We start from the raw sequence: 22,435 nt of genomic DNA on the forward strand, positions 1-22,435 counted from the left end.
TGGGCACAAAAGCCTTTCTGTGTCCCCCATTTCTTGTTTGTAGGGAATAGACCCCAGCCTCCATGACCTTCCCTGAGTTCCTAAGGGCAGGTTCAAACAGTTGTTGATCAGGGAAGGGAGGGGATGCAGAGACAGGGGAGGAGCCGCCAAGAAACAATAGTGCAGCCTTGGGGAAGGGTCCTGGCTCTGCCTCAAGGGATACACATAGCAATATCTTTGAGCTCATTACAAAATTAAAACCCCCAACGAATGGAAGATTTTAACTACTTGATGAAGCATTCTTCATTCCTCGAGAACCAGAGAAGCTCATCAGGAGACCACCTGAGACCAGATTAAAGGAGTGCAGACCCTGCACACACCCTGATCCTTATCAGAAACCCCACCCTTGAACCATTACTATTAAAACACCTCACCAAATTTCCCCAGGTTGGGACACATAATTTTGAGGGGCACGAGCCTGCTGTGTCCCCCTTTGCCTGGCAAAGCAATAAAGCTATTCTTTTCTACTTCACCCAAAACTCTGTCTCTGAGATTCGATTTGGCACTGGTGCACAGAGGCCGAGCTTTCGGCATCACTTGGTATCTCTCTCTCTGTCCTAATCTGCTCTTCCTATAAGGACACCAGTCATACTGGATTAGAGCCCACACATATTACCTCATTTTAACGTAATCAGTTCTTTAATGGTCCTGTCTCCAAATATAGTCACATTCTGCACTGGGGGGTTAGGGCTTCAACATGAATTTGGGGGGAACACAATTCAGTTCATAACAAGATAGTAGCTGAAGTCATGGGAATGATATTATTGAGGGAGAGAGTAAACATGTATGCAAACTCAATGGCCTAGAAATTAATGAACAAACTGGGCTGGCAGAAACCCAATAGCATCTCAAGTCATATTCTTTTAACACAGATATGCTTTATTTGACTATTCTCATTAAAAAAATAAAAAGTCATTTTCACAAGAAAATGTTCTCTTTACTAATTTTCTTAGTAAAGTAAAGTAAACCAGCTTCCCTTCTGGTATATCTTTTGGTTTACAACTTTTGATGGAGGCCTTGGCACAGAGAACAATTTCTCTATCATAAGGAAAACAGCACAGCAAGTAGAAGCCTCTGAGTCTCAATCTCAGCTTTGGGGATACGGGAGGGTGTGGCAGGGACATGGAGACCCAGGAGCACACACTGCTTCTAGGGTGTCGGCCACTAGTCAGATCCTGTAGACTGCCGCCCTGTGGAAGGGCTGACCCAGCACTGCTGGATTCCTGATTTTTCAAAAGAGTCTGGAAATATGCATTTTTAAAATGTGCACTACCCCCACATTAAAATATTGGCTCAACTGTTTAAAAAAACACTTAATTTTATTTTATTATTTTTATTTATTTATTTATTTATTTATTTATTTATTTATTTATTGGCCACGCCGTGTGGCATGTGAGATCTTAGTTCCCCAACCAGTGATTGAACCTGTGCCCCCTGCAGTGGAAGTGCAGAGTCTTAACTACTGGGCTGCCAGGGAAGTCCCCAAAAACACTTAATTTTAAATGAAATACGTCTTCAGGCTGTGTTCAGAGGGTGAGACACCTACGTCTAACCTTATATATAAAGTTAGGCCCTGAGACTCAGCTCAGAGCAATCCTGTCTTTTAAAGGTCAGCTGGAATTTTGCGACCTCTCACGACCTAGTTAAGAACCACCATTAGATGCTAATACCAACAGGTAAAAGGTTAATGAGGGATTTTATATGGGGAGACATAACCCCACTCAAATTATGCGTTCCTGGTGTGTGATGCAATAGGAAATACCCAGGACCACCTATGAATGCTTTCTGCCAAAATCATTCAACCTGAATATAATCAAGCATCCAGATTGGATTTCTGGCTCACAGGAAATCCAAAGGTTAGAGGAACCCATGAAAGGACTTTACAAGGAGGCAGGAAATTCTACTAGACAAATAGCCTGATTTTTCCAGAGGAAAAATGGGAGAAAGGGACTGTTACAGATTCAAAGAGGTTTAAGAGACATATCAACTAAATGCAATGACTATATTTGGATCCTGATTAGAACAAAATTGAGGCAGTTGGAGAAATTTGGCCCTTGAAGGAATTACTTTTATTTTTATTACATGTGATAATAATTTTGTAGTTATATACTTTTAAAGGCCTTATCTGTTGGTAATACAAACAAGTATTTATGGGTGAAATGATATGATATGGTGAAATATTTGCTTTAAAATATTCTGGGAAAAAGAAGAGAGGGTGAAATTAGATGAACAATGTGGGTAATTATTGAAGCCGGTGATGGATACATGGTTGGGGGGGGGGTGGTTCATTATATGATTCTCCCTACTTCTATGTTTATTTTGAAAATTCTATGATAAAAAGAACAAAGAATCCCAGTACAAAGCCCAGGTAAGCAGGGAGCCCTTGTGGACAGATGGGAGGGGCCCCGGGAAGACTGCCTGGCCTGTCTGCTCCCGTCTCTGGCATCTGTACAATACTGTGCTTTGACTCTACGCCTTGACATGCAGCTGTGGGCTGCCTTATTCTGTCTTTTCAATTTCTGTTTTCGCAAACTCATTGAGCCCGGCTATGTGGTAGGGCTGGGCAAGAACTGAGTCAGAAAGAAAAAAAAAAGATGTCATTGTAGGATTCTGCACCAATTCCAGTGTGTGGGTTTTTCCTCCTCACACCACCGAGCAAGTCTCCGACACCAGCTGGGTGTCCTACAGTTCAACTCAGTACTGACGTTGGAGATCGCATCAGATCCCAAAGGATAAGGGCTCAGTTCTACAATACTATCACACCCGCCCACCCCACCCCACCCCAAATTCATACACCACCTGCACGTCCAGGTTGCCATCTGTGCTTGTGGCCAACTGGCTGTAGATCAGAGGTCCTAACTGTTACTGAACCAAACTTAGGTCCACTCACTTGCCTGCTATGCAGCAAAGTCACTGTACTGACACTGGGTTGTGGTGAGGGAAAGTACGGCGTTTATTGCAGGGCCAAGCCAGCTAATGGGCAGCTAATGCTCCAAAGACCTGAACTCCCCCATGGCTTTCAGGGAAAAGCTTTTAAACGCACCATGTGGAGTGAGGGCTGCAGGGTGCATAACTTTCCTCTGATTGGTGGGAGAGTGAGGTAACAGCGTAGTGTTTCAGGAATCTTGATCATCAACCTTCTGGTTCCAACCAGTCTGGGGTCTGTGTGCTTGTGTTTGGCATGTAGTCACCATCGTCCACCTGGGTTGGTGCGGATGCCTTAGTTCCTGCAGAACAACTCAAAGATACACGTCAGATTGTTGAGGATATCCCTTGAGGAGGAGCTAGGAGTCTCTGTTTTATTTCCGAACTATTGTTTCTTTTTTTTTTAATATTTATTTATTTAATTTAATTTATTTATTTGGCTGGGCCAGGTTTTAGTTGTGACACGCGGGATCTTCGTTGCCACATGCGGGATCTTTTAGTTGCGGAATGTAGGATCTAGTTCCCTGACCAGGGATTGAACCCAGGTCCCCTGCATTGGGAGCGTGGAGTCTTAACCACTGGACCACCAGGGAAGTCCCTGAACTATTGTTTCTTGACCACTTTTCCTTTGTTTCTGCATGCCCTCACTTTCCTAATTAGTGACCGCTTGAGTCTTCTCTTTGGAACTCAGGGAAAGCCTAGGAGACTATAAATAAAGCCTTTTTCTACAAATAAGAGATGAGAGGGCATGGAGAGGACTTTGTACCCAGGAGGGCCCTGCAGGGTTTTGCATGGTTTTAGTGACATTCTTTAGTTAGCACACCTCATTAGTTTAAATTTTTATTTATTTATTTATTTATTTATTTATGGCTGTGTTGGGTCTTCGTTTCTGTGTGAGGGCTTTCTCCAGTTGCGGCAAGTGAGGGCCACTCTTCATCGCCGTGAGTGGGCGTCTCACTGTCGCGGCCTCTCTTGTTGCGGAGCACAGGCTCCAGACGCGCAGGCTCAGTAGTTGTGGCTCACGGGCCCAGTTGCTCCGCGGCATGTGGGATCCTCCCAGACCAGGGCTCGAACCCGTGTCCCCCGCATTGGCAGGCAGATTCTCAACCACTGCGCCACCAGGGAAGCCCCACCTCATTAGTTTAAAATGGAGGCCAAGCTGGTTTGGGGCTTATTTATCCCACAGCTGTAAAGACAAGCAGGAGATGACCATGCAGCACAGTCTGGCTTTTGACAGGAGAGGGAGTGACTTTCTTCCTAAACTGAGGAAGGGGAGCAGAATATGCCACCCCAAAAAATGCCATTTTGGCATATTGATTATTTTGAATTATAGGTACTTGAGAAACAGCCAGTACAAAAGGACACTCTGACCTTCCTTTGTGTCCCAAAAGCAGGAGATAAATCTTCCTTGTGAAGGTACCCTTCCTATAGCAGGAGGGTAGGAGGCAACCTTATCACCAGATACAGGGAATTTAGGGCCAAGAATGCTATATAAACAAAACTTGTCACTTATTTACCAGTTTACCACCCCAAGCCCAAACCCATCTGTCTTTTCAATTCATCACAAATTTATTGTTTCTGTGTCTAAAAGGTGTAAATCTTCTTGCTTTGGTCATTTCTTTGAGTCTCACATTTTTATGGGGCTCCTGTACATACAAAATTAAATTTGTTTTTCTCCTGTTAATCTGTCTTACATCAATTTAATTATTAGACCAGCCAAAGAAACTAGAAGGAAAATAGGGAAAATTTTCCACCCCTACACTAACATCCCTGCCAGGGAGTGATTTCTCTAAGATGTTCTTGAATTAATAATGGCAATGGGTCTCCTGAGAGAAAGGCAGTTGTTTTCTTAAAAGGGTATCCAATATACTTCTTGGGCACCCATGTGTATAATGCTGGGATGTGCCTGTATATTTCCAGTGTGATGGCCTCTGCTCTGTCTGAAGTGAAGGGAAAAGAGAAGTAAGACTTGTGCACTAGTTAGATAATTCCTAGTGCATAGTAGGCACTCAGTAAATATTTGTCAAATGGTTGGATGAATCGGCATTTAGGTATCACCTATGTGGTCCAATTTCAAAGATTTTGTGGAAGGTCCATTCCCCTCTCCCAAATTTTCCATTACCCTTACTGGGAAGCCTGGAATTCCTCCATGACTGCTTATAGCTTAAAATATTGCTCCTTTTCTCATGTTACTAGCACTCAGTGTGAAGGAAGGCTCTGGAGGACACGTAGTAGGAGTAATTTTTCTGTGTTTGTTGTATTTCTTGCTGTCTGTACTTGGAACTATGGAATCCTTCGGGGTCAGGGATGAGGAATTCCATCTTTGTGTCCACTGGGTCTTGCACTTGAAGGGTAGGAGAATATGCCACCCCAAAACATGCCTCTTTGACATAAGGGTTATTCTGAGAAACAGAAGATACAGGAGAAGCTCTGAAAACAGAATAGTGGTCACCCTTTTGTAAGGGACATTCACATTTAAAGGAAATCTCCATTTGTAAGCATGTCTCTCTCTCTGTACCAGACAAAGAAGGATGGCTTTAAATCTCTAGAAACTTTTATCAGTGGAGAAGGTTTGACTTCAATCTGCATGACAAACCTTACCCTTGTGCTTTTCCTGGTCACCTTCCATGACTGTCTCCACCCTACACCTTCCTTTGTCTTTTGCTGAAGATGATGGTATTAAACAGCTCGCTCAGGTCACCTTGGGAAATTACTTATTTTTCTCTGGATATCTCCCATGGACACATGAAATATACATGTTAATAAACGTCAGTTTATTTTTCTTTTATTCTTTTATTCATCTGTCTTTATTACAGGAGGTTCAGCCAAGAGCTCACAAGTGTAGAAGAAAAATGAATTTTTCAGTGCATAGTAGGCACTCAGGAAATGTCCTTTGAACAAATGAGAGAAAGCAGGCACTCTCATCTCTTTAGTGGTTAGTGCAGGGCTCGGTGCAGAGTAGGTGCTCAAGAAATGCTTATTCAGTGGAAGGCTGAAAGAATGATTTTTCAGGAACTCTGGAAATTGAGAAGCATTTGACTTGGAAAAGTACAGAGTTGGGCTGATAAAGAGGCTTTCAGATATCTTCCATCAGACCCATGGCTGAGGCACTTGCTTCCAAAATGTTAATTTTCCCTCTTTGCTCAGTGCCTCTCAGAGCAGATTAAGATGTTTACCAGCAAATTCCTGGAGGAATCCCACAGTCAGCACCTGGGAGCTTGGAAGAGAGCCCAGAAACTGTGAAGTTTTTGGCCAGGGGCAGCTGGAGGCCCCATGACTTTGGGGTTCTTCTCCCCCTGACACCAAGCAGGATCCTGTGGGGCCCTCCTGGCTGCAAAAGCCCCTCTGAGTTCCCCATTTCTTGTTTGTAGAAAAAGGCTTCAGTCTCCTAGGCCTTCCCTGAGTTCCAAAGAGCAGATTCAAGCTGTCACTAATTAGGGGAGTGAGGCAATGCAGAAACAAAGGAAAAGCAGTCAAGAAAAAACAGTTCAGCAATAAAACAGAGTCCTAGTTCTTCCTCAAGGGATATACTTAAAAATATGATGCATGTCTTTGAGTTGTTCTGCAGAAACTAAGGCCCCCAACCAGGTGGTAGATGGTGACTACATGCTGAACACAGCACACAGACCCCAGACAGGCTGGAACCAGAAGGTTGCTGATCAAGATTCCTGAAACATTACCCTGTTACCTCACTCCCCCACCAATCAGAGGAAAATCATGCACCCTGCAGCCCTCACCCCGAATTTTGCCTTTAAAAACTCTTCCCAGAAGACCACCAGGGTAGTTCAGGGTCTTTTGAGCATGAGCTGCCCATACTCCTTGCTGGGCCCTGCAATAAACGCTGTATTTTGCTTCAACACAATGCAGTGTCAGTACATTGGTGGGCGAGTGGACCCAAGTTCTGTTTGGTACCACCACCTTCTGCGTCCGTCAGGGGAGAAGAACACTAGATTCTGCTGAGCATTTACTACATAAGGATTATTACCTGCAGTATCTAATTTAATCCACATGTATGGGTGGAAAAATTTTCCCTTCCTCCCTTCTATGTTCTTTGGCTGCTCTAATAATTAAATTGATATAAGACAGATGAACAGGAGAAAAACACACAAAAGTTTAATAACAGGTATACCTCCTGTGTACCCAGGATGTATCCAGAAAAACTGAGTTAACTCTCCCATGTGGCCCAAGCCTTCACCTTAAATACCATCTTCAGCTAAAGACAAAAGAAGATGTCGGGGTGGGGAGTCAGTCATGGGAGGTGACCAGGAACACACAGTAAACAAGGGCAAGGTTGTGATGCAGATGAAGGTCATGGCCCTTTCCCTTGGTAAGAGTTTCTAGAGACTTAGAGTCATTCTGATTTTCCCGGTACAGAGAGGGAGACACCCTTACAAATGGAGATTTCCTTTATAAATGTCAATGTTTCTTACAAAATTGTAACTCCTTCAGAGCTTCTCCCAAGTCTGCTGCTTCTTTCCCTCTGGGTACATAGTGTTATCTTAGCTTAGGGGAGAAGGCTTTAAAAAATTTTTCCTAGCAGACTCTGAATATCAGCTTCTAATCTGGCCACCTTTTGACTTACAGAGCTACAAAAAAATTCTTTTAAATTTATACCTTGTCAGTTTTCAGTTGGGACAAAGAGTAAATATTTCAGACAGTATTAAACAAGTCCATGGACCAAAGAGGCATCCTCAAAGAGGGTGTAAAAGTTATTAGCTTCCCAAGATCCGGAGTCACCCTCAAAGATAGCTAAAAGAAAGAACCCACAGCCTGCCTGTCCCAGGAAGGCGGAAATCCAAGCCAAGCTCTTAGGACATAAAATGAGAAAAGCAAGAAGGCAATAGCTATCCCCAGGAGAGAATGGATCAGTAACCAATGGATCTGGATTTGGAAAGGAAGGGACAACGTGAAATTTTGTTTTCCTTTCCCGACTGGGCGCTACAGACAAAGATCTGGGAAAGTTGACTCTGGTTAGAATTCTCACCCTTAGCCAGGTTCTACCAGCTCTCCCCGGATCCCATCTGCCTGCTCTGAGTGAGGTTTAAAGTGGAGAACACAGTTTCAATAAATTTCAGAATTTGGCAAGATTTTTAAAAATTTTAATTTTGGTTTCCCCTTGGCTGCTTAAGGGAATATTGTACCAGTTTACTAGAAAATTCTTCAGAGTACAGTCAGCTCTGGGAGGGGCCCAAATGAAGGCCTTCCCTTAAAGGTAAACATGGTGTTGTCTGTAAGGTCATCAACTTGGTGGACGTTTGTTTATGGTCTTGTAGTCTCTAAACTTTCATTAATCTTTCGTAACAAACTTTTTAATGAAGCTATTTTGGAATTCTGAAGACTTTTGGAAGCTTCTGTATACCAATAAAATAGGTATTCCATTCTGTTTGTTTAATTTGGGAATTCTTACTTTTAAATGCACTTCTTATGACACAAATGAACTTATCTACAAAACAGAAACAAACTCACAGTCGTAGAGAACAGACCTGTGGTTGTCAAGGGGGGTGTGGGAGGGATGGAGTGGGAGTTTGGGATTAGCAGATGCAAACTATTATATATAGAATGGATAAACAACAAGGTTCTACTGTATAGCACAGGGAACTATATGCAATATCCTGTGATAAACCAGAACGGAAAAGAATATGAAAAAGAATGTGTGTGTGTGTGTGTGTATATATATATATATAGAGAGAGAGAGAGAGAACTGAATCACTTTGCTGTACAGTAGAAATTAACACAACATTGTAAATCAACTATACTTTAATGTAAGTATATATATATAAGTATATATATAAAATGTACCTCTTATGTGATCTTATCTAATTGGAACATTCCTTCTAATGGCCATTGTAATTCCAGGTTGTTTTTAGTAAGATTTGGCCATTTTTATAGATATTTACAGCTTCCAGGATTATAGTTCTTAGACATAAAATAGGAAGTGTGGGGGCTTCCCTGGTGGCGCAGTGGTTGAGAATCTGCCTGCCAATGCAGGGGACACGGGTTCGAGCCCTGGTCTGGGAAGATCCCACATGCCGCGGAGCAACTAGGCCCGTGAGCCACAGCTGCTGAGCCTGCGCGTCTGGAGCCCGTGCTCCGCAACAAGAGAGGCCGCGATAGTGAGAGGCCCGCGCACCGCGATGAAGAGTGGCCCCCGCTCGCCGCAACTGGAGAAAGCCCTCGCACAGAAACGAAGACCCAACACAGCCAAAAATAAATAAATTAATTAATTAATTAAAAAAAAAAAGTGTGCCAGAACTCTTATGTACTTGACTCTAGAAATTAAATATCTTATCTCTTTCAGTTAGACTTTATCTGCACAAAACAAAACAAACAAACATGTGCGCCCTAACCCCCAGCAGTGACCAATCACTGCGGCCTGGCCGAGAAAAAGGCCCTGTGCGGACCAGCCACAGTTCCCTAGTTCCCAGTGGAACCTGGGACGGGGGAAAGGATGGAACCGGGGGACCTCAAATGAGGCACCACAGCTACCACCGGAGGTGCCCAATGTAGTACCTGGGAACAGAACCAAAGCCTGAGGTTTCTAATCTAATGGGAAATTGTGGTCTGAACTAGCAACAGCCCCCAACGTGGAATGAGTGATTCCAGACAAATGGTGAGCCGGCTGGAAAGCCAGTTATATCAGGAGCTCGAGGCAAAGAGAGCAGAGCTCAGAACCAAGAGGAACTTACCTACAGCCCTCAGAAATGGTGAGAAATACAGTGAACTCAAAAAAGGCTTTGTGGGGCTTCCCTGGTGGTGCAGTGGTTGAGAATCTGCCTGCCGATGCAGGGGACACGGGTTCGAGCCCTGGTCTGGGAGGATCCCACCTGCGGCGGAGCAACTGGGCCCGTGAGCCGCAACTACTGAGCCTGCGCGTCTGGAGCCTGTGCTCCGCAACAAGAGAGGCCGCGATAGTGAGAGGCCCGCGCACCACGATGAAGAGTGGCCCCCGCTTGCCGCAACTAGAGAAAGCCCTCGCACAGAAACGAAGACCCAACACAGCCAAAAATAAATAAATTAATTAATTAAAAAAAAAAAAAAGGCTTTGTGGGTACCACGCCTGTGTTTCTCATTGTCCCTGAATGCCATCAGAAGTTTGCTTTGGACACCTCTATCACTGCCACCAATCTGTTAAAAAACAAAATTCAACTGAGTAAATTTTAAAGATCTAATTGGCTTTATTGAATGATTCATGATTCAGGCAGCATCCCGTCTAGAAAACAGAAGGGAGTTCCAAAGGGCTACAGAAAGGGAAAGGTTTTTAAAGGCAATACAAGGACGTCATAAACAAAGAAGATTATTTCGGGTTTGGGTAACCTACCCATGGGGGACGGATGGGGTCTATGTGGCAGATGACCTCATCTTCCTTTGGGAGATGGAAAGGATGACCTCATTGGTGCTGATCAGAAAATTCCACACTGACTGGTTAGGATTACATTCCTGGGGAGGGTTATTTATAACCGCAATAAGGTCAAGTATTAAGTCTTGGTTTTAGCACAAATGACTCTATCTTGGGCCTGTCACTTATTTTTTAACAGCTTGTTTAATCTACGCATTTTACAGTTGAGGAATTGTGGCTCAGAAAGGCTAAGTGACTTACCTAAATCATAGGTGGTGGGGCCTGAATTCAAACCCAGGTCTGCCTGCTTTTCCTCATTGCAAGCCCTAGGAAGGGCATGCATGGAGGTAGGTTCTAAATGGGAACACGGGGTCAGGTGACTCTGGAGGACCTTCCAGCATCCATCCCTCTCATCCAAAGTGTGCTAAGATGCTCCTGGAAGTCAGAGACAGAGTGGGGACTCTGGTATTTGCTCACCAGGTGTGTAATGTAGGGCGAGATGCTGAATTTTCTTAGCCTTATTTTTCCACCTGTTAACATGGGTCCCCACACGTTCCTCTGAGCGCTGCTGTGAAGGTGAAGGAGTAGGATGTGTGTGAAGCCCACACACATGGTCTGTGCCCTTGTGCAGGAGAGTTCCTTCAGGAGCCCCAGGGAGGGGCAGAGAGGCAAGCTCTGTGTCTGGACTGGGGGTGGGTAACCCTGGAATGCCCCTTCCCCTCCAGCCCTTCCCTCCAGGGTATATACCGTGGTTACACTGTGACTAATATGTGTTGGCTCTTCCTGTGGCCCAGAGCTTGCCCTGAGAGCTCGATGGGCATTAACCCATTTAATGCTGTCAGCAACCCCATGATGAAGGGCACTGTTATCTCTATCGTACAGGTGGGGAAACTGAGGGCTGGAGAGGTTGGGAGATGTGCCCAAAGGTACAGCTAAAAGCTGAGAGATGGGATGTGAGTTCAGGTGGTCTGGTGTCGGCATCACTGCCCTTGACCTTCATGCTCGGTGCCAGGGCTTGAGCCCTGTGGGGGACGGGGGAGTGTGGGAATGGGGGGAGCCTGTGCACTGCCAGGTGGAACTCTGTTCTTCCTTTATTCTCATTATCCTTGGAAAGTTCACAACAGATACTTACTAACAGCTGAGGTGCCTTCAGACCCATTTCTCTTCCTGAGATGTTCTCTTTCGACTCAGGACACACCTGTTGGGTTCAAGCAGTCATTGCCAAACCTGTGTCTTCCAAGCACAGAAACAATAAAAAAAAAGCAGAGAAAAAGGGGGGTTGGATTGGTTCTACACAGAAACATGGTGTCCTGGGGGACTTCACCTTGAAGTCTGTCTCACTGGGAAGGAGAGCAGAACAGGAAACTGCACGTGCCTCTGAGGAATTACAGAGGGGGTCTGGCCGTCAGCTCAAGGGGTGCTATATCTTAGAAGGGGGCAGAGAGTGTCTTAGCTCAGGCCACCGTCGTAGAAATGCCACAGACTGGGTGACTTACACAGCAGAAACGTATTCCTCACTGCTCTGGAGTCTGAGAAGTCTAAGACTAAAGTGTTAGCTCCGTGCCCTGTGAGGGCCCTCTTCCTGGCTTGCAGATGGTCACTTCTCACTGTGTCCTCATCTGGCGGAGAGAGAAAGGATGCTTTCTGGAGTCTCCTCTTACAGGGACACTAATCCTATCAGATCATGGCCCCACCCTTATGACTTCATTTCTCCTTAATTACTTCCTAACGCCAAATAGAGCCACACTGGGAGTTAGGGATTCACAATATGAATCTTGGGGGTGGGGGTCATAATTCAGCTCATAGCAGAAGAGAACTAGGAATGGTGGCATTTTAGACATCTGCAGGGGAGAATTTGTCAGTGGGGTAAAGGCTTCCTGGAGTCTCCTTCCTTACAGGGTTACTATCAGCAGATAATGAGAAAATATACCCGCAGTGCTTAGCACAGGGCCTGGCACACAGTAGTGGTTCCTATTATTAGGCAGGTGGAGTGGAGTCTATTTCCCAAGACTTTACATGGGTTGGTCTCGGGATTTGCTTTGACCAGTGGAAGGTGGTGGAAGTGACACTGTGAATTTCAGAGCCTCCAGGGGCATTGCAGATTTCACTGTGATTCTTTTGGACCTCTGACACCACCACATGAATAAGCCTGAGTTAGCCTGTTGGAGGATGAGAGCCAGGCCAAGGAGAAGAGAGTGTCACATTCTAGATACATGAGTTAGATTATTCTAGACTGTCTGGCTGCCCACTGACCACGAACTCATGGGTAAGCCCAGCAAACGTGAGCCTTGCTGGCCCAGATCAGAATCATCACTCAGCTGACCCACAGATTTGTGAGCCAAATAAAATGATTGTGCTTTTAAGCACGACATTTTGGAGTGTTTTTTTTTTTTTTAAACCCAATAAAACAAAAGCTAAGTAATAGCGCTGTTATCCCATCTGAGTGAAGTGTGCAGGTGTGTATTCTGTAAACAGCAATCAGGGCATTTGTCTTTATTGTCAAACTAGACAATGACATCTGAGCTGGCATTGAGGTGTGCAACTTGGGAATTGCTCTATCACCTTGTTTTCCTTTCCTTCAAATGTTTAATTATACAGATGTAAAAATTATGCAGACAATCCACACATAATTCTCTGTGTAAAAACTGGAATATTTGATTCAAGCCTGTAGGCTTTGACCACACCCTCCCTCTAGCCTTCTTTCCAGAGGCAACCATGGTTACTATCCTCTGTGCATTTACATTCATTACCATGGACCCAAGAAGGCTGAACTAATGCTGTTGTGTCACACTTATTTTTCTACAACTTGTTCTTTCACCCAATGATCATATCTTGGAGACTCTTCACTTCAGTGCAGCTAAATCCTCTTCCTCCTTTTAAACTGCTCTTCCTATATTATGGATCAATAGACATCGTTTCCAGTTTATAGCTACTTCAAACAATGCTATAATAAAGTCTTTGTACATATCTTCTGTGTGTAAGTGTAGAGATTTTTTCCAGAGTAGATATACCTTGAGGTGGAATTTCTGGGTGATAGGGCTGTACACATGTTTAAAAGTTTCATAGCTCTTTCAAATCTCACCTCAAAGGTGACTCTCTAATTATATTCACATCTCATTCTCCATTTACAATATATGATATTATCCCTAATCTTTGATTAGTCACCCTTTTGGCTCAAATCCGAGGCATGGGAGGAAGCCTTGGGGAACGATGGGGGAAATGGGCCTGCTAGCTCCCTGGTCTACCCAGTGGCAAAAGTGGACCAGTCTTGCTTTTCTCTTCTTCATCACACCCACGGCGAGGTGAGCTTCTTTCTTTGTGTGCTGCCCATCTCCCCGGCTAGGGCCCGGCGCACGGCGCATGCTCAGTAAGTCTTTGCGGACGGGACTCCCATGGCATCTTCATCCCGGCCTGAACTGCACCTGCTCAGGCTGCCTCCCACGTGCTCACATCTGCAAGGTGCGCCCCGCCGAGAGCTCCTGAGAGGAGTGTGCACACAGCCCTGGCATCGCACGGGAGAATGGGAAGAGGGACTTTGAAGCCCACGGTCACTGCCATGTACGCAAGGATGAATGTGTTTGCACAGGGTGGGGGAGCGGAAGGACAGCTTCAGCACTCAGGGGAGGGGACTCTGGGATGGCGGGGAGCTCATCCTCCTTTTGGAGGATCAAAGCTTTGTTCTGCCTTGTCCAGGTCTGGGCTGGGGACATCTCAGCTGTTCTGGTGTAGGTCCACACGTAGATGGGGCGTGATACAGTTTTGAGGACCAGATGATGTCTACCTGCCCTGAAACCAGGCAGCCTGTACTCCTGCGAGCGCTTGGTGAGTCCCACCTCTTCCACCTGTTCTTCAGCAGTTAGACTCACACAGCAACCCGGCCACTCTCCATCCACACCAGTTATACACGACGTAGCCTGTCTTCTGCCTGTAGTGTGTTTTCATGAATCGGTCATCTTGAGGGCTGTGAATCTGAAGGACATAGATCTCTTGGGGGTTCTTCTTCCTCTCCTTCCCTTTTCCCTCCTTCTCTCCTTCCTCCCTTCCTCCCTCCATCCTTCAAAAATTATTTATTGAATGCCAGCTGTATGTCAGATACTAGGGTGGGTACTGAGGATTCAGGTGGATAAAGCAGAAATCTAGTGGAGGAGACAAACATCGTATATAGTTGTGGTCCTCGGCCTGTGACAGAAAAGGCACAGGAGTGGTGACACCTACAAAGCAGGCCTGTTACAGACGAGGTGGTCAGGGTCCCTGAACAGGGCCAGCCGTGATACACCAGAAGGAAGAAGATTCTGGATAAAACCGGAAGGAAAAAGATTCTGGGCAGAGGGGCAGCGTGGGGAGGGCCTGAGGCCAGGCAGACCCTCTGCATTCACAGGACTCCCCACTGCCCCCAAACAAAGCCATCCTGCTGGAGGAGGGGTGGAGTCCTGTGGGAGCCACCCCGGGTGGTGGGGGGCTGTCTTGTTGCTGAGGGCTGAGTCGGGTGACCAGTTGTCCCATCCTTAAAACCACCCCGGAGACAGGTGCTTGTGTGAGTCTCCTCTGCTGCCTGTGACAGATGGCTACACGTTTAGTGGCTGAAAGCAACACAAATTTATTCTCTTACAGTTCTGGAACTAGAAGTCCAAAGCCAGTTCTGGCACTAAAAGTCCAAAGCCAGTCTCGCTGGGCTAAAGTCAAGGTGTTGGCAGGGCTGGTTCCTTCTGGAGGTTCCAAAGAAAAGTCCTTTTCTTTGCCTTTTTGAGCTTCTAGAGGCAGCCCACATTCCTTGGCTTGTCTCCCCTTCTTGGCATCCCTCCCTCCTCTTGCTTCCTTCTTCAAATCTCTTACTACTCACTCTGACCCTCTGCCTTCCTTTTATAAGGACCCCTGAGATTATATTAGGCACCCTGGATAATTCAGGATCATCTCCCATCCCAAGATCTTTAATTTAATCACATCTACACAAGGTAACATAGTCATAGGTTTGAGGGATTGGATGAGCACATCCCTGGGGGGTCTTTATTCAGCCTGTCATAGCACTACTCTTGTTGCCATTGACAGATGAGGACACTGAGGTTTGGACAATTTGTGTCTCTTGTTCAAGGTCAGGGCCAGGTTTGGAATCAAAATCCAGGCTGCCACCAAAGCTGCCACACTAGCTCATTATGAGAATTAGGAGGTGCCCTCTTCTCTGGGCAGATGTAGCCCATGCCAGGCACATGGCTTGGTGAGTGGCATGAGCTGGATTTTAACCCACCAGATGCCCCCTGGGTCAAATTCCTCAGTGTTATGATAACCTATCCAGCCTATGTGGCCACCAAGGCTGGCTCCATGTATGTCCCCTCTTAACCAAAGGGCTGATGGGTGGGCTATTGGGGGTAAAGATGGAGGAGCTGGGAGCAGATGGAGGTAGGTCTGCCTTCCCTGTGCCAGCTTGCACAGAACCGCCTCCTCCTAAGCTCTCAGTGTTACCAAACACAAGGTCGTGTGCCCGACACATAGTGAGGCCAAGCAAATGAAACACTGGAGTTTGGAGCAGAGAAAGGTTTATTTCAGGGCCATGCAATGAGAATGGGTGGCTCGTGCCCCCAAACCCCCGAACTCCCCGAAGGGTTTCAGCAAAGCATTTTTAAAGACCAGGTGAGGGAGGGGCGTGGTTTGTTGTTGCAAACTTCTTGGTGTCAGAATCCTTTGTTCTTGCAGCTGACCACGTAGATCAGGTCACAATGTTCCTGTAAACCTCCAACAAGACAAATGTTATTCTCTGTTCTGCAACTTTTTATCTCTATATGGATGGAAAAGTGTTATACCCTTAAAGGTCAATTAAAATAAAATAAAATTAAATTAAAAAATAGCACTTCCCTGTTCTCCTCTTCATGCTCTGTACGACAAACGGTCCAAAGAGCCAAGAAGACATGTCCATTTGGACCCCTCACCTTCGTTCCCCCTCCTAAACCACACTTCAGGCTCAAGACCCCAGGATTCTGTGCTTTCTGCTAGATCTGGGTGGTGAGTATTTCTAATAGCTGACTCCATAGATGTCTGCACACTTAGGCCCCAGGGTGGTGCCAAGGGCAACTGTTTGTGAGATGGAAAGAGGGGCATAGGATGGAACTCAGATGTGCAGGCTATGGGGGTGGCAGGAAACAGGCGCAGGCCCCAGACCAGAGCCCACTCTCCCTGGAGACCATGTTCCAGCACAGAGCCCCACAGGGTCTGTATTAGTCAGGGTTCTCCAGAGAAACAGAACCAAGGGTATACAGATAGATATAGAGAGAGAGATTTACTTTAAGGCATTGACTCATGCTATTGTGGGGCTTGGCGGGTCTAAAATCTGTAGGGCAGGTCAGCAAGTCTGTAAACTCGGACAGAGTTTCTAGGCTTCAGTCTTGAGGATTCCTTTCTCTTCTGGGAATAGTTTCTCTCAGTCTTTTCTCTTATGGCCTTCAACTGATTGGATGAGGCCCACCCACATTATGGAGAGCAATCTGCTCTCCTCAAAGTCTACTGATTTAAATGTTAATCACAGCTGCAAAACACCTGCACAGCCACATAGAGACTAGCATTTGACTAAACAACTGGGCCACTGTAGCCTACCCAGGTTGACATAGAAATCTAACCAATATAGAATCCAAGAAATCTATATCTGAATCCAGCTTGTTGTGAAGGTGTATTTGTCAAGAAAGGAGAATAGGAGATAGGAGAATATTTCAATCAGTAGCTGATTTAGAGCTTTTACACACATCTGGACACATGGTGTGTGGGCCTCTGTTTGTACAAGTGCTCTGGCCTGGCACAGGTTAAAGGCAGCCCACCTATGACTCCAGATTGTCTTATAGCAGCCAAAATCAGTCCCACCTGACTCACCTGGCTCCTGTAGGCACTGGGTTTGCAACGCTGGATTTAAAAAGCATCAGTTTATACACCAGAAACTAACACAACCTTGCAAATCAACTATACTTCAATTAAAAATAAATTTTAAAAGCCAAACAAACAAAGCATCAGTTTGGAAAGGGGTGAGGGGGGTGGAATTAGCAGCCTGCCTGTTCGTATCAGACTGGCTCTACTCCGTGAGGGCGTATGCTCTTCCATAAAAGCCCCTCCCACCTCCCTGTTGTGTTGGGTGTTTCAGCCAGGGAAGTGAGGTTGTTACAGTTCCATTTCCCCGGAATAGGATGCAGGAGTGTCCTAGGGACTTAATGAGATGATGTCAGGAGCGGGCCTTACGCATGGCGCGTCCTCCCAGACCTAGCCCGTAATACCACTTTGTGGGCTCACTGCTCAATATATCCACCCAGCCTCCCCTAAAAACCCGTTCTCTCCTGGTTGGAAGAGTGGAGGCAGGGCCTGTTCTGCCTTAAAATTCATTGGGAAGCACCTGTCTGGTTGGTTAGTGTGCTGGGTGGAGGCAAGAGAAAAGAAATTGCTCTGGGGGTGGGCAGGGGCCAAGTCCGGCCCACTGCCTGTTTTTTTTTTTTTTTTTTTTTTTTTTTTTTTTTTTTTTTTTTAAAAGACCGCATTATTAATTTTATTTATTTATTTATTTATTTTGGCTGTGTTGGGTCTTCGGTTCGTGCGAGGGCTTTCTCTAGTTACGGCAAGTGGGGGCCACTCTTCATCGCGGTGCGGGGACCGCTCTTCATCGCGGTGCGCGGGCCTTTCACTATCGCGGCCCCTCCCGTTGCGGGGCACAGGCTCCAGACGCGCAGGCTCAGCAGCCGTGGCTCACGGGCCCAGCCGCTCCGCGGCATGTGGGATCCTCCCAGACCAGGGCTCGAACCCGTGTCCCCTGCATTAGCAGGCAGATTCTCAACCACTGCGCCACCAGGGAAGCCCCCACTGCCTGTTTTTGTAAATAAAGTTTTATTGGGACCCAGCGTGCCCACTCACTTACATCTTGTTTAGAGCTGTTTAAGCACTACAAGAGCAGTTGAGCAGTTGTAGCAGAAACCACATGGCCAGGAAAGTTTAAAATGTTTACTATTTGGCCCTTTACAGAAAAGTTTGCCAACACTGCCCTAGAAGGTAAGACTGAGTGTTAGCTCTTCCTAAAGAGTAGATAGGGCCACCTGGCCAGCCAAACAGAAGTATAGTTGCTGTACAATATTATATAAGTTACAGGAATACAATATAGTGATTCACAACTTTTAAAGGTTATACTCCATTTATAGTTATTATAAAATATTGGTATGTTCCCTGTGTTGTACAATATATCCTTGTAGATTATTTTAAACTTAATAGTTTGTACCTCTTACTCCCCTACCCCTATATTGCCCCTTCTCCATCCCTCTCTCCACTGGTAACTAGTTTGTTCTCTATATTTATGAGTCTCTTTTTAGTTATATTCACTAATGTGTTGTATTTTTAAGATTCTACATCTAAGTGATATCACATAGTATTTGTCTTTCTCTGTCTCACTTATTTCACTTAACATAATGCCCTCCAAGTCCATCCATGTTGCTGCAAATGGCAAAATTTTATTCTTTTTTATGGCTGAGTAATATTCCATTGTCTATATGTACCACATCTTCTCTATCCATTCATCTGTTGTTGGGCACTTAGGTTGTTTCCATATCTTGGCTCTTCTAAGTAGTGCTGCTATGAATATTGAGGTTCATGCATCTTTTTGATTTAGAGTTTTCTCTGGATATGTGCCCAGGAGTGGGATTGCTGGATCATATAGTCACTCTATTTTTAGTTTTTTAAGGAACCTTCATACTGTTTTCCACAGTGGCTTCACCAACTTACGTTCCCACCAACAGTATATGAGGGTTCTCTTTTCTCAACTTCCTCACCAACATTTGTTATTTGTGTTCTTTTTGATGATAGCCATTCTGACAGGTATAAAGTAATATCTCATTATTTGTTTTTTTTTTAATTTTATTTTTGGCTGTGTTGGGTCTTCACTGCTGCACATGGGCTTTCACTAGTTGCAGCGAGCAGGGGTTACTCTTCATTGTGGTGCGTGGCTTCTTACTGCGGTGGCTTCTCTTGTTGTGGAGCATGGGGTCTAGGCGCACAGGCTTCAGTAGTTGCAGCATGCAGCCTCAGTAGTTGTGGCTCGCGGGCTCTAGAGTGCAGGCTCAGTAGTTGTGGCGCACGGGCTTAGTTGCTCTGTGGCATGTGGGATCTTCCCGGACCAGGGCTCGAACCCTGGGCAGGGGACCAGGGCATGTCCCCTGCACTGGCAGGCGGATTCTCAACCACTGCGCCACCAGGGCACCCCTCGTTATGGTTTTGATTTAGGGACGGGTCCTTTAAAATGTGGGCTCAGAGCTGGGTCCCCTCTCCCTGGGCCAGGGGGAGTGGGGCTGGCATGAACTGATAAGCTCCCACCTCCTTTAAGGCTGGCAGCCAACCTCAGCTCCCTCTACCTGCGGGCAGGCAGCAGCAGGCGAATCATTCCATTTTGTCAAGAAATTCAGATTTTCTATTGCTGTTGTCATTGGCAACTAATTAAAATGAACTTTACAGCATTGTGCACGCTGAAGGGGCTTCTGGATGAGCTGAGAACGTTTAGCTTATGGGACCCGAGTCCTTGATTTATGCATGTGATAACCTTGAAAATTCATTGAACTATACGCCTAGGACGTGTGCATTTTCTGTCTGTGTGTCATACTTCAATATAAAGCTTTATCAAAACAGAGCCATGCCCAGGCCCATCAGAAGAGGTCTGAGGGCTGGGTTCGGCCCAGGGCCCACCAGTTTGGACCCCAGCTTTAATGTCTGCTTGGCATTTGTTTCGGAGGTCAAGGTCTCGGCACACAAGGTTTTGATCAGTTTCCTCTGTGGTTTAGGGCTACTCCCTGTGGGAACATAATCTGCTGAAAGATACCGTCTCAGAGCTTCTGCCGGTTCTTCCTGTAGGCACATTTCTCACACAGGTCTTACCCGCTAAGTGGCAGATGTGGGCCTGGAACCCACCTGCCCAATTGGCCGTTTCCACCTGTTCACATCCCTGGAGCCACGCTGCCCCCTGCTGGTCCTGGCCTACTGTGCTTTTTTTTTCGGTCTGTATTTTCCTAGTCCCCGCGAGTCTTGGTGCCCTCTGGGGGCAAATTTGGAGAACAAATTAAATGCACTGGAGTTTTCCGGGCAAGGCGGGATTTTGAATGGGTTTCTCGGGGGTTGAAAAGTGAGTATTAACATACGTACAGACACGCACACATGCTCCTTTCCGGTAGGAGAGTCCCACAGGTGGGGAAGGGGGGAGATGTAGTCATGGCTCGTGCCAAATGTCCCCAGGGCCCTCCAGCAGAGCCTGATGCCCCAGTGGAGTTAACAAGGGTCACCACATATTCAGTCATGTGCCCACAGCTGACCTATCATTAGTCAAGCTGCACTTTCATTCTAATATTTGCCAAATAATTCTCCAGCTCTCCTTCCCCCTACCCCAGTCATAATAAAATAACCCTAAGGAAGGGGAAGTCTTGAGAGGACATAAAGAAATCTTTGTAAGTGGCTTTGTGCCAAACATCTTCCCAGCCCCCGCCCCCAAGTTAATGGAAACAAGTCTTTACTAAGTAATATTTAATATCAGAAAATCAAAACTCATAATAATTCTTTTTACAGCAAATATACCTTATCAGTGCTTTGGCCATCTTACGTCAAAGGCCCTCTGTCATAAAATATATGGTTTTAAATTTTACTCAAATTTATAATCCCTTGACTTCCCTTCCCATACACAACAAAAGAGTGTAATGTAATAAAATTAGCAAATTCTAAACTACATTGACAATTTATTATTTTTAGTTTGTGGTTTTGGGAAACAGCTCACGTACCTAGTATATGTTGACTTCTTGGCTTTTTAGTTGCAGCGTACAACACAACAAAATACGTGCTTGGTGAACTTTCATTCATGCCTACAAGATGGTAGCTAGAGATTCGGTTTCAGTACTGACGTTTGTCGCAAGCACCTTTCTGACTGGAGAGCGGTCACAGCTGTGTTTGGATCTTGTAGGAACTTCTCCATATTGATCACCTTCAGGGCTACTAGGGATGGACAGGTGATGGCTTCCATCCTAGGATCGACACTATTGACTCACAAAGCACGAAAAAGGCTGGACAAGGTTAAGGTGAGAGAGGGACCAAACTCAGGTTTGTGGCTCCTGATGGCCGTGTTGAACGATGACTCCAGGCTGCAGAGAGCTCCTTAAGGTCCTGAACATGACGCTGGAGGTCAGCCAGTGCCTGCAGATCCAAAGCAGCACATGCCACGGTGTGAGAGGAGACAGCACGCTGAAGCCTGGCTTAGGTAGGCTGATTGCTGGTGGCAACCTTGGGTAGCTAACCAATCAGTGGAGGAGGGGGCAGCTTGGGTTGTGGGGTCCAGGAGAACTGGATTTGAAGCCTACCCTGCCACTCACTGGCTGTGTGACATTGGACAAGTCACCTAACCTCTCTGAGCTTTAGCTTCCCCATCTGTAAAATGGAGATGAAGGTATCTAGCTCTCAGGGCAGTTGGGATGATTGCTTTAGATGTGTTCCTCAGAAACAAGCCTGAGACAAGGTTCATGTGCAAGTGATTTATTAAGGAAGTGCTTCTGGTGATATTGGGAGATATTGGGGAAGCAGAGGAGGCAGGGGCAGGAGCAAAGCAGGGGGAGCAGCTTTAGGAAAAGTCCTGCAGAAGGCAGCCTCAGCCTGATCCCGCAGGGAGCTCTGCAGTGTACATTGTATCCCTTGGAGGGCAAAGGAGGGGCACCTGTCGGTCACTGGTTAAGGGCCACCCCAGGGGTGGGAAGGGAGGAGCAAACCCAGGCATTTCTGGCTGTTCCTGCCACGTGGGCAAAGCTGCTGCTCCCACAGCCGGAGGGCAGTTCGCGGGTGTCAAAGCTGGAGGCAAAAGCACACTGCAGCTGTGGTGGGGCAAGCCGAGATGTGCAAGTCCCGGAAGGACTGCGGGCAGAGCTCTGGAGGGGCTGCGACCAGATCAAGTTAGAAAACATAAGTGAAAGAACTTTGTAAAATATAGAGTGCCATGCATGTGTTGGTTATATCAGGCTCCCCAAAGCAACAATAATTACACAGGTCTATATTGGGGCTGGGCCGTACCTGGGGCCGTCAGAGGCCAAAAAAAAAGGCCAAGAGCAGGGGCTATGTATCAAGCCAGAAAAGCTGAACCTGTGGTCAGACTCAGAGTACAAGATG

At 46.1% G+C, this 22,435-nt stretch overlaps 1 long non-coding RNA gene across 2 annotated transcripts; it reads left to right on the plus strand.

Moving 5' to 3' along the window:
* Positions 1 to 9,800: 9,800 nt before the first annotated feature.
* LOC309654414 lies at positions 9,801 to 22,184 on the plus strand. 2 transcript variants are annotated; one of them, XR_014260236.1, is made up of 3 exons: positions 9,801 to 13,759; positions 13,994 to 16,294; positions 20,312 to 22,184. It is a non-coding gene; the product is annotated as an uncharacterized lncRNA (long non-coding RNA). The 2 variants fall into 2 exon arrangements; XR_014260237.1 differs by lacking the exon at positions 20,312 to 22,184 and having other exon boundaries at positions 13,994 to 17,283.
* The last annotated feature ends 251 nt before the right edge of the window (positions 22,185 to 22,435 follow it).

This window comes from Balaenoptera physalus (genome assembly GCF_965194825.1).
Source record: "Balaenoptera physalus genome assembly, chromosome: 2".
In the NCBI taxonomy this organism is placed as follows: Eukaryota; Metazoa; Chordata; class Mammalia; order Artiodactyla; family Balaenopteridae; genus Balaenoptera; species Balaenoptera physalus.